This window comes from Mixophyes fleayi, chromosome 5 (genome assembly GCF_038048845.1).
Source record: "Mixophyes fleayi isolate aMixFle1 chromosome 5, aMixFle1.hap1, whole genome shotgun sequence".
Classification (NCBI taxonomy): domain Eukaryota; kingdom Metazoa; phylum Chordata; class Amphibia; order Anura; family Limnodynastidae; genus Mixophyes; species Mixophyes fleayi.
Window position 1 is genome coordinate 21,156,970 of NC_134406.1, and position 14,012 is coordinate 21,170,981.

Consider the following 14,012-nt stretch of genomic DNA (forward strand, 5'->3'; position numbering starts at 1 on the left):
TCATCATCACCACTATCATCATCATCACCACCATCATCACTATCCTCATCATCACCATCATCATCACTATCCTCATCATCACCACTATCATCATCATCATCATCACCACCATAATCACTATCATCATCATCACCACTATCATCATCATCATCACCACCATCATCACCACCATAATCACTATCATCATCATCACTACCATCATGACTATCCTCATCATCACCACTATCATCATCATCACCACCATAATCACTATCATCATCATCACCACCATAATCACTATCCTCATCATCACCATCATCATCACCATCATCATCACCACCATAATCACTATCATCATCATCACCACCATCATCACTATCCTCATCATCACCACTATCATCATCACCACCATAATCACTATACTCATCATCACCACTATCATCATCATCACCACCACCATAATCACTATCCTCATCATCACCACTATCATCATCATCATCACCACCATAATCACTATACTCATCATCACCACTATCATCATCATCACCACCATAATCACTATCCTCATCATCACCACTATCATCATCCCCATTATCAATCATCATCATCACCATCATCACTATCATCATCATCATCACCATCATCACTATCATCACTATCATCATCACCACCATCATCACTATCCTCATCATCACCACTATCACCATCATCATCATCATCACCACCACCATAATCACTATCCTCATTATCACCACTATCACCATCATCCTCATCATCACCACCATAATCACTATACTCATCATCACCATCATCATCACCACCATAATCACTATCCTCATCATCACCACTATCATCATCAATCATCATCATCACCATAATCACTATCCTCATCATCACCACTATCATCATCATCATCAATCATCATCATCACCATCATCCTCATTATCACCACTATCACCATCATCATCATCACCACCATAATCACTATCCTCATTATCACCACTATCACCATCATCACCACCATAATCACTATCCTCATTATCACCACGATCACCATCCCCATCATCAATCATCATCATCATCACCATCATCACTATCATCATCATCACCACTATCATCATCCTCATCACCATCATCAATCATCATCATCACCATCATCATCACTATCACCATCCCCATCATCAATCATCATCATTACCATAATCACTATACTCATCATCACCACTATCATCATCATCATCACCATCATCAATCATCATCATCACCATCATCATCACTATCACCATCCCCTTCATCAATCATCATCATCACCATCATCATCACTATCACCATCCCCTTCATCAATTATCATCATCAACATCATCATCATCACTATACTCATCATCACCACTATCATCATCATCATCACCACCATAATCACTATACTCATCATCACCACTATCATCATCCCCATCATCAATCATCATCATCATCACCATCATCACTATCATCATTGTCACTATCCTCAGTATTGCCATCATCAATCATCATCATCACCATCATCACTATCACCATCATCACATTCATCATCATTAAATATATCAAAATAAAAAAATAACCAGTGTGTGACAGCGATGTAGGGAATATAGATGGTAAGCTCCAATGGGGCAGGGACTGATGCAAATGACTAAATATTCTTTGTAAAGCACTGAATATGTAGCCGCTATATTAATAACTGTTAATTAATAAAAATCTAGGTCAATAACCGGATATTCCTTCTATCTGGTTAGAGCAATTTAATAAATAAAAGTGCTTCACTGTGTTGTTTCCAAAGAGTGAAAGAGCTATATGCGGCACAGATATTTAACTTTACATACAGCATACGTGAACCATCTGCCGCTGAGCGGAGATTAAACAAAATCTATAAGCCGGCACTGACTGGGACTATATATCCCAGAGTCCTCGGCGGCAGGAAGTGACAAGTGAGTGTGCCGGTTACAATGGGGAGAGGAGTGATATCGGTTTTACTGGTCACCAGGAGGAGAGAGAGGAGACAGAACTATGTGAGGAGGAGAACATTATTTGAGACATATCTGTGAGAAGCCAGATATGTGTTATTGAGATTGATCTATTAAGAGATGTATATGTAACAGGCTGTATTGTGGAGATCAGCATTTATGAGAAAAAGCATCTGACAATATAAATATATGTAAAGAGAATTATCCATGAAGACAAAGCGTCTGTGAGGAGAAACATCATTTTGAATAAAAAACCTTGTATAATCAAACCTGTGTGCTTGTGAGTAAACCTGATAAACTGTCATATTCTTATCTACATATACAAAAGAAGACATTTTTTTGTTTGTTGGCAACTATCTTCCGCCAGCTCTCAAGGTAAAGTTGCCCAATGTTACATAGTTATTTAGTATCGAAACAGTAACCTATTAGATCACATAGCGACAATGCGACACAGCGACAGAGCGACAAATATTGAAAATATAAATTTTTAGTTGTAAATAATTGTGTGACTGCGGGAAGGAAACCTCGCCACAACACGACATAATGACAATGCGACAAAGCAACAAATCTTATTTTCTAAATAGCATTTTTGGTCTGTTTGCCAAATAATTTACTAATATATAAAAACTGCTGCACATTACAAATTGGACCCACTCAATGTCGAGTGACCCTGCTAGTATAACATAAACCTGAAGTGAAGGGAGGATATAGGGTTAACACTTGTGTTGTGAAATTCACTGGCTGTGTTTTAAATCCATTCAATATATCATCTTCATCAGTTTAAATACTTATTTTAGAGATTTAGATATAAATAATTTAACTACATCATCTGCATAATTAGTGATAACGAATTCAGATACAAATTGGAAGAAAATAAAATCTACATATAACTAAGCGAGAAGTAGGTATCAACAGTACTATAAGTGCACCAACTACAGCCTGGCCAGGAAGTGTGGGATATTGCAAGAATCAATACTGTGCACTGTAAATTTTCATTGTGTTATAATATAAATTAGTTAATATATGTTCAAAGGGAGGAGTGTAATTTAGTATTACTTTCAGGATAGTATAAAGTAATTTAGTGTAATATGATCTATATATAGGTGTTAGACACAAGAATTTTATAGTCAATTAGACTATTAAAAATAGTTAGCATAATATCATTATTATCTAGATACTATAACATCCAAATGTACTGATATATCTATAGTGAGTCAAATACTAATTGAAGTGTTTGTGATTTGAACTATTATTTATTTCATACTTGTGCATCTATTTAAAATATTTATTTTCAAAGTAAATATTTTTATATAAAAGAACACTCTTATCGCGTGTCAGAGTTGTGCAAAGTGTGTGTGGTTACAGGGGGCGTCCAGGTCGCCCCTGGGGGTCATAACATCCACGCCCATACATACCCAGACTAAGAAGACTTGGTGGAGGCAGTGCGCTAAAAGAAGTGATACACGCACAAAGAGTTTACAGATAGAGATTAACCACATATATGAGCATCACACAAAGCAAAGAGAACAAGTGTAGTGCATACATACATAAGGCATACAAGCAGATACTTAGGGGTAAATGTATCATCTTCCGATTTATGCAGTAAAAATTGAAAGCGGCGATGGATTTGTAAAGGCAAACTTAAATTTACAATCAACCCCGCTTTACATTTTTATTGCAAAGTCGCCGATTTCCGGCAACTTGCATAAATCGGAAGATGATATATTTACCCCTAGAATCAGTATATGAAATTCTAAAGTAGGTAAGTAGTACTGTGCAGTTTACATACATAAAGAATGTGAGCAGATATTAACAGTGCTGCTGTGCACAGAATTAGAATATACAGCATACATAACACTAGATAAGATAATACACAGTTAAAAAAGATTATAAGAATCACCTATATAAAGAGAACCTTGAAGTAGTACTGTGCAGGATATGTACACATACTGAGAATCACATGTAACATACAGAAGGAGAGATGTTATACTGTGCAGGTTTCCATACATGCAGGATATGTACACATACTGAGAATCACATGTAAAATACAGAACGAGAGATGTTATACTGTGGAGGTTTCCATACATGCAGGATATGTACACATACTGAGAATCACATGTAACATACAGAACGAGAGATGTTATACTGTGCAGGTTTCCATACCTGCAGGATATGTACACATACTGAGAATCACATGTAACATACAGAAGGAGAGATGTTATACTGTGCAGGTTTCCATACATGCAGGATATGTACACATACTGAGAATCACATGTAACATACAGAACGAGAGATGTTATACTGTGCAGGTTTCCATACATGCAGGATATGTACACATACTGAGAATCACATGTAACATACAGAACGAGAGATGTTATACTGTGCAGGTTTCTATACATGTAGGATATGTACACATACTGAGAATCACATGTAACATACAGAACGAGAGATGTTATACTGTGCAGGTTTCCATACATGCAGGATATGTACACATACTGAGAATCACATGTAAAATACAGAACGAGAGATGTCATACTGTGCAGGATTCTATACATGTAGGATATGTACACATACTGAGAATCACATGTAACATACAGAACGAGAGATGTCATACTGTGCAGGTTTCCATACATGCAGGATATGTACACATACTGAGAATCACATGTAACATACAGAACGAGAGATGTTATACTGTGCAGGTTTCTATACATGTAGGATATGTACACATACTGAGAATCACATGTAACATACAGAACGAGAGATATTATACTGTGCAGGGTTCCATACATGCAGGATATGTACACATACTGAGAATCACATGTAACATACAGAACGAGAGATGTTATACTGTGCAGGGTTCCATACATGCAGGATATGTACACATACTGAGAATCACATGTAACATACAGAACGAGAGATGTTATACTGTACAGGTTTCCATACATGCAGGATATGTACACATACTGAGAATCACATGTAACATACAGAACGAGAGATGTTATACTGTGCAGGGTTCCATACATGCAGGATATGTACACATACTGAGAATCACATGTAACATACAGAACGAGAGATGTCATACTGTGCAGGTTTCCATACATGCAGGATATGTACACATACTGAGAATCACATGTAACATACAGAACGAGAGATGTTATACTGTGCAGGTTTCTATACATGCATGATATTTACATATGTGAATAAATGTATACACATTAAGGGGTATATGGTATAGACAATGTACTTTAGGAAATACTTAAACATTTAATATCACATGGGGGTCTATGTAAAATAGACCATTTGAGAGCCCCTGGGACGGCCACTTACTGATTTTACATGTATCTATCTGGTTGCCTGGGGAGGCTGAGGGGTAGTATCAGATTTCCTTTGCTCAGGGGGAGTTGACAGCTTGAGTTTAACCTTCCATTGCCTGGCAGATATTTTCTACAAATGCGACACACTTGCTCAGACTCGCTGGGATTATTTGCTAATGGTCACGTACGCTATAACGCCAGCAATCAAATCAAATATAATCTATAAATACAAGGGAAATATTTCTATTTTGCATTGGAAAAACAAGTGCTGCAGACATAACGGGATTAAAAAAAAACAAAAACAACCAACTAAATGTAAAATTAAATGTTATAAGGAATTTATGAAATACATAAAATAAAACATTGCAGCTCATCTAAGTTGTGTATATCGTGTATATTAGTAAATGAACATAGATTTATAGAGGTTATATTTCTGTATTCTCTATGGATATAATTATATTGAATTCTACAATTTTATATTTGCAATATGTGTTTCTAAACAACATAGCTGCATAAGTTATCTCAGTAGCTTTCCCCATATCCTCAATGTCTTGTCTTTTCACAGTGCTGTAAACAATTGCTAGTTTTATTATCCCCAATTAACTGATGGTGGCGTGCATAGCCTAGGATGTCTAAGTAAGGATGAATGAGGAAACTCATATCCACTGGACTGATCAATTGAACGTAAACTTGCCCCCGGGGAGATCTCCGGACTCATGATTACCCTGCATTTGCCCCTTGAACTTTCCTGCTGGGATCTCCTGAACGGGAGGTCAAAAAATAGGCAAGTATTTCACAGCATGATAAATGGCGGAAACATAGAAGCCCATCCTGCCAGTGTGGGCAGCACAGTAGCTTAGTGGTTAGCACTTCTGCCTCACAGCACTGGGGTCATGAGTTCAATTCCCGACCATGGCCTTATCTGTGTGGAGTTTGTATGTTCTCCCTGTGTTTACGTGGGTTAACTCCAGGTGCTCCGGTTTCCTCCCATACTCCAAAAACATACTAGTAGGTTAATTGGCTGCTAACAAAAAAATTGACCCTAGTCTGTGTCTGTGTGACTGTCTGTGTGTGTGTGTTAGGGAATTTAGACTGTAAGCTTCCATGGTGCAGGGACTGATGTGAATGAGTTCTCTGTACAGAGCTGTGGAATTAGTGGTGCTATATAAATAACTGATGATGATGTTGATGCATGGCAGGTGAGATTCACCCGTTTGGTGCTCCGGCATCTACATCACATCTGCGTTACAAAGGGGCATGTTAGTGCGTTTGGAAGATGACTAGATACAAACGCAAATAATGGTCATGTTCCAGCCTAATTTATCCACATACCTCTTAATAATTTCATTATTACCTTACCCAGGGGCAAACGCAGGATTTGTAGAGGGGGGTTTACACACCACGCCACCAGTGGGCGTGACTAGCATGCATGGGGACGTGGCTATAATTTTAGACAGTGCTTGGCTGCTCTCCAACTCTTCCTATCCCCATACTGTACATGGGCAATGCTGCATGCACTACTGTTAGGTGCACGCAGCTCTCCCTTTTCAAGCTGTGTGAAGCGGGAGCAGGGTCCAGCCACCTCAATTATATAGTACCCCAGGCTTATAGGGGGGTTTCCAGGCACTCGGTAACCCCCCCTCGGTTTGCCTATGTTACCATACATCACTCTTGTGTTTTAGTAACACATCAGTGGTAGAAGTGGGGGTGTATTCGGTGGTATACTATACCGTCACTTCTCCTACTGCCTTCATGGTAAAACTATTACATTACATTCACTTACACTGCCATTACATTTTTCAGGCCACCTCTTATAAATTTCCACTTCAACTACGGTCACGCATGGTGTGAAATCGGAATGATTGCCCGCTATCGCCTGCAACATCACAACGTGTCTGGTCAACTACAGACGACTTTCACTTGTTTCCAATAATCTAGGCTAGACTAATTAATGTTAATTTTGTTTTACCTCTAGTTAATACATTTTTCTACTCCAGAGAATTGTACTTGGAAAGCAAACCGACCAAATCTGGTTACACACATGGCAATGTCGTTTGAAATGTCGACCGAGTTCTTGGATATTGGCGCATGTGTGGTCCCAAGGTGAGCCCAATGGTTTACAAAATGCTGCAGAATTATCTACCGCACAGATCTCTAAGTGGTAACAATGCCCCAGCATCAAACTGCCAGACCTGGACCAATTCGCCCATCTATTTTTGTTGCCATGTATTACAGTAATCCTGTTCCATGGCACTAGTTGGGCATTAGAATTGTACCACTTTGTAGAATGTGGACAATGAAGGATTACTGGTCAAACTGAATACTGTGTCATCCTCTTGTAGAAACCTAATGGACTTATCATCATCATCATCATCACCATTTATTTATAAAGTGCCACTGATTCTGCAGCGCTGTACAGAGAACTCATTCATATCAGTCCCTGGCCTATTGGAGTTTACAGTCTAAATTCCCTAACACACACACACAGACAGACAGAGAGAGCTAATGGTCAATTTTGATAGCAGCCAATAAACATATCAGTATGTTTTTGGAGTGTGGGAGGAAACCGGAGCACCCGAAAGAAACCCACGCAAACACGGGGAGAACATACAAACTTCACACAGATAAGGCCATGGTTGAGAATTGAACTCATGACCCCAGTGCTGTAAGGCAGAGGTGCTAACCACTGAGCCACCGTGCTGACCAAACATATGGCCTAAACATATGTCTGATTCCAATTCAATAACAAGATACAAACATAAAATCGTTATTTTGTTTTTGCAATGTAGAACACATAACAGTATCCCTGACCCTGTATTGTATTTTGTGAAATCACAGCTCACATTAAAACGCTTTTCTTAAAAAAACAGGTGATGAACCCAATTTGTTGGTGTGTATTTCTCATTGCTGATAGATGTCTCTGTATTGATAATATTAATGCAGTGGTTTAGTCACTGGCCAATGCAGTGAAACAACTATGGAAACTACGGAGAGCCACATTCCAACAACACAAAAATATTCTAGAGAACATTTCCCAGAAACAGATGTTCCCCCATTCAGAAACAAGCCATAGTTGATTTTGTGGGTAAGGGTGATTTACACGGTTCTGACATACCCCATAGGTAGAAATACTGCTTAGTAAAAACAAGACAAAAAGAATAAACAGTAACTAGGTAGCTACAGTCCATCCTGTGATAGCCAAACTAGTGTCTATTAGATAGTTACAGTATCACTTAAAGCTATATTACAGCATGGCAAGTAGACTGTCAACTTACAATCAGCTTTATATATCTATACTTATATGTTTGTATTAGGTCTACAGTATCCCAGGAATATATGGAGAATGTAACGTGGCAGTTTTCACTTGGTAACGTGGTCAGTTCTTAAGGTGTAATCACGTATTTGAAAATTCTGTTCTTGGAATTCAAACAATAGAATATTTTGCAGTGAATGCTCAAATCTCATTTCATTTTCTATAACTGTCCCTTAATTTTACCAAAACAGCCAAATTAAAATAGTTATCTTAATTTACTGTATTGATTTTGAGGAAATTGTTGGTTTAATAAATTCAGCATTCAAAAATTTAAATATATAGCATTATTGTACAAGGAAATGTATTGAAGTATATATATATATAGCTGTGCTGAAATGGTATTTATGTTACTAATATATGATTGGACAATGTCCTCTGTCCTCGTGAATATACGTCTTTATAACGTCACTCACATAGAACCTCGTTTGCACATTTTATGTGGTTTGTCCCCTATTGTTGCTCTTGATAAAGCCCTTACAGGGTTAATGGCATGCAAGCTACAGCACTGACACATAGGAATAGTATTCATACTCTATGCAATCGCTATGTCTGTGTCTACGTTCATTGCAAGTGTTTTAGCGATTAAGCGCAATACTTAAAATCTGGTGTTTCAAATGATTGTGTGACATTGCATTAGCTGTCAGTGACCAACACAATGATATATGTTCTCAGTGCCACGCTAATACTACAGAAATTTGTAGAAAATATAAGTTATATGTGATTTTCTGAATAATCTCTATTACAAAAAAAAAGTCATAGATTTAATATCTTCAACATAATCTGTGCACTACAAAAATGGAAATTGCCACGTAGAGAACCGTTTATAACAATCAAGACAGTCGTTTCTGCTGCTGTGGCTTTTTGGGAGGTAACTTTGCGTTGCCAAGTTTTTTTCTCCGTCTGTCTGCAATTGTGCTGGGCTCTCAGACTAACAATAAATCATATAATGAGCTCAGCAGTGGATCACAGGATCCCTCTAGTGTTCTCATTGTGTTTAGTTTGTAGCATTAGAGTTACCTAGTGTAATAGTGTACTCACACTCATCAATATGCACAGCTAGGCTGACACACTTTATAGTGCCAGGGAATTATTTCCATGCAACGAGATGATCACATTCATTGATTCATAGTCTTCAAATCTCTGTGATTTAGAAATGGCGAAACACTCTCATTATTGTGCGAAAAATATTGGGAAATTAACAAAATAATCTGTTAAATTGTTGTTTTGAATAACCAATTATATACAGGAAAAGGAAACCATATCAGATTGAACTAACTTGCTTTTTCAGCTTATATAGATAAAGGAATTAGATCCCTTCATGAATTGACTTTATTAGACGCTCTGCCAGAATTTTCTGACATTCAATTCAGACTTCATGTCTCCAAAGAACTTTTTTAGCAATATTTACAAATACAAAAGTTTAATGATTCCTATCCCTCTAGAATGTAAGCTCTCACCCTATATTTATAGGGTGGGTATTCAATTGTCAGCGAGTTTTTTTTTTCCCCGCCGTGTAAAAAAAAAGAAAAAATCTCCCGCGAGTTTGTGACGGCAATAGCGACCCTTTTGAGTTAGCGCAGCGGGAAAACTCGGGCAATTCAATTGAAAAAGAGGGATCGCTGCCCCCGCGCGTTAAAAATTTTGCAGATTCCAGGGGAGTAAGGGGGAGTTTTAACGCGGTCATGTATAACACAAAAAAAATGGTTTTGCATACATTTCCATACATTAGATTGCATTACACAGATAATATCTACATTACAGTACTTTCTTTAGCATACTTTTAATTGAACTCTTTTTTACCATACAATCATCTATACCATGTCAAAACACATTACTACATTCATATATGTACCAACAACATACATAAATATAATTAATTAGTGATTTTATTTTTTTAATTTTTTTATTTCATTATTTTTCACAAGAAAATCAACTTACACAAGTTAGTCATTAGTGATAAACATAAGTTTTACTTTTTTTTCCACATTATTACATGATTTCAAATACTTTTCAGAGGTTTTTTATTTTTAACACACCCCAAGGAGGTGCGAGATAAAACAGCATATTTTCCTGGTTTAAACGCCACATTAAAAAACAATTGAATAGCTTTTAACGCGGCTGCCTCTCACACACCCTGTACTTTCAAAAGGCCTTCTACTGGAGCACGAGAGGACAGTTTCATGAAAAAGAACTGAGCGTTAAAAATGGAATTGAATCGCGGGTAAAGTTAACCCGCTCGAAAAATGATAAAAAAAAACTGCGTTAAAATGACTTAACACGGTCAAATAAAAAAAAATCGCTAACAATTGAATACCCCCCATAGTCTCATGTCTGTCTACTCTCCGTCTTCCTCACGTGTCCTTGTCAGGTATTTGTGATTTGTTTAATGTATTATAGGGCCTGATTCATTAGTGATCTGGGCCTGATTCATTAAGGATCTAAAATGAGGAGGTATCTTATTTCAGTCTCCTGGACAAAACCATGTTACAATGCAAGGGGTGCAAATTAGTGTTCTGTTTTGCACATAAGTTAAATACTGACTGTTTTTTCAAGAGGAGCGAGTGTGACTTAGAGTGGACATTGGGACTGATGTGAGAGTATTTGTGTGAATAGTGTTATCGGGGATAAGGTAAGCTATAAAAAAAGGGATGGGTTTTTAGAAAACGCCTAAAGGTTTAAAGGCTTTGGGAAAGTCGTGGTAAGGAATTCCATAAGTGGGGGGCAGCACGGGAGAAGTCTTGTAGGTGGGAGTGAGAGGTGGGTACCAGAGACAAGACAAGGCGCAGGTCAGAGGTAGATCTAAGAGGGCAGGAGGGAGAGTATTTTGATATAGATTTGAGATGTATGAAAGGGTGTTGTTGTTGAGGACTTCGTAGGCAGGGCCGCCTTCAGAAATCATGGGGCCCAGTACGGGCCCCCCGTGTCCCCTGCCCCTCCCCGATGAGCGCCCCCCCCCCCATGAGCAACAGCAGCACAGACTTACCTGGGGCCCCGCTGGTCTCCGCTACTCTGTCTTCAGCCTGGCTGTCACCGTGACAGACGGGCACCAGGATGCGATCGCAGAGGTGGAGGATTCATTCCCCCTGCGATCATGTGATCTGGCTGTCACAGGGATGATACCTCCACCCCTGCGATCGGATCCTGGTGCCCGTCTGTCACGGTGACAGCCAGGCTGAAGACAGAGTAGCGGAGACCAGCGGGCCCCCAGGTAAGTCTGTGCTGCGCTGTTGTACCGGGCCCCCTGGTGAGCCCGGGCCCGGTACAACAGTACCCCCCCTACCCCCCTAATGGCGGCCCTGTTTGTAGGTAAAGCAATTTGAATGGTTACAGTGAAACTACAATCAATCCAGTCTGTAAACAAAACAAACTCTATAAGGAATAACTGGTGATGCAAAATTTTGGTCCAAATGTTTTTTATCTGTCATCTAATACAATGTTTCTATGTTATTCATTATAACCTCATTTCATACAATCTAATTTTTTGAGGTGGATGCAAAGGGCTCTTGCGTCTAATCCGCATTCATGTAGGAACTCCCTCGATACAGTCACTCCAAATGTTCAGTGCCAACTTGTGCACGTTTACAGATGATCCAACTCGGACTGCAAACCCAGACATCTGTAAAACCAGGTGGAACAGTGCAAACGTAAGTAAATGGTGTCACTAATTTGAGCTGCGTTATTTCAAATAATTGCTGTTTGTTATTGACCATTTGTGTCTCAAAACTGAGAGAACTGTTGAATGAGGAATTTACCCTGGCCCTTCCCCCATATTCTGTCTAAACCTCTGAGCACACTGCTGACACATCACAACTGCTACACATGGTATATTATCCCCACTACGTAATACCTTATCTGGGTACTATCCTACCTTCTTGCCCTATGAGCAGGGCCGGATTAAGGGAATGGAGGCCCCTGGGCTAAGGGGCCCTCCATTCCCCGCGAGGCCCCCAATGTGAGCCGTCCGCCGCCCCCCACCCCCCGCGAGGACCCCCCCAAGCACTTACCTATCAGTGCAGTCCTCCGTCCCGGTGCGCTGTAAGCTCCTTACTGAGGAGATCTCGCGAGAGTTCATGAACTCTCGCGAGATCTCCTCAGTAAGCAGACTACAGCGCGCCGAGACGGAGGACTGCACTGACAGTACTCAGCAGCATCGATCGGGCCGGGGGCGCCCCCGCCCCCGACCGATCAATAATGCTGCTGAGGAGTTTGAAGGGCCCCCTGGATGCCCGAGGCCCCTGGGCTATAGCCCAGTTAGACCTCGGGTTAATCCGGCCCTGCCTATGAGTTATGTAGGTGACAATCTTTCCCTTTATCCACCCCAAAATCCTGACAATTATCTACCTCTGGTAGGGACCGGGATTTCCTATGATCTCCATAGCATAGAGTTTCCCTTAAATTACTCATTACTTGGTACCTTTGGATGATACTTGGTTACAGGGGCTTTTTCTGGAACATAAGGGGATAATAACACTACTAAGTCATTTAGGAAAAGTGTCTAATCTCCTACTGTTCCCTGCTCCCTAAATAATGTGCACCTGAGCCATGGGTACTACAAGGTGACAACGATGGTTTTTCATAGAATAATATTCTAAGACTTCACTAATTCTTAATAGAGATGCTCAGGCTCGGTTTCCCGAGAACCGAATATACCCGAACTTAGCAGATCCGTGTACCGAGCCACCTTCGTGCTTTTTCGGATTTGAAAACGAAGCAAAATGTCATTGTTACACCGTCGGATCTCGGATCTCGCATATTTTGGATTCCTTTTTAAGATCCAACATAACGGTGGGTAAGAGGTTGGGCGGTCACAAGGACAATTCCATCTTGCACCACTTTTCTGCCACTGCTGTGTGTCAATGTGTCCTAGATGTGCTAGGAACTGCCGTGTGTTTGTGTCATTGCTCTGTCGCTTACCATCCAGCCAGGTCGCTGCAGTATTTGTCCGAAAGTGTATAAAAATATTATAGTGACCTGTGAGGTGGTCAAAATTGACTGCAAATGACTTGAAATTAGTGTTATTGAGGTTAATAATAATTTAGGAACAAAAAAAGAGCAAAATTATGTGATTTTAGCATATTTTAGGATTTTTTTCTAAAAAATTCAAAACCAAAATCAAAACCAAAACACACGAGGGCGGGTTTACCAAAACCAAAACCAAAACACGAAGCTAATCCAGATCCAAAACCAAAATCAGTTCACGGAGGTCAGTGAGCATCTCTAGTACTTAATGTGTCCTTGTCCTAAAGTTAATCTCTTCCCTACAGTCAGGTTATTAAATTGCTTCCCTCTAAGCTGGCTAGAAATATGACAGCAGATGATGCATCAGGTTTTCCCATAGGAACAGGTGACACCTGTGATTGATAGTACATACAAATCTCCAGTGTCTGCATCCTGGTTTTATCTGTAACA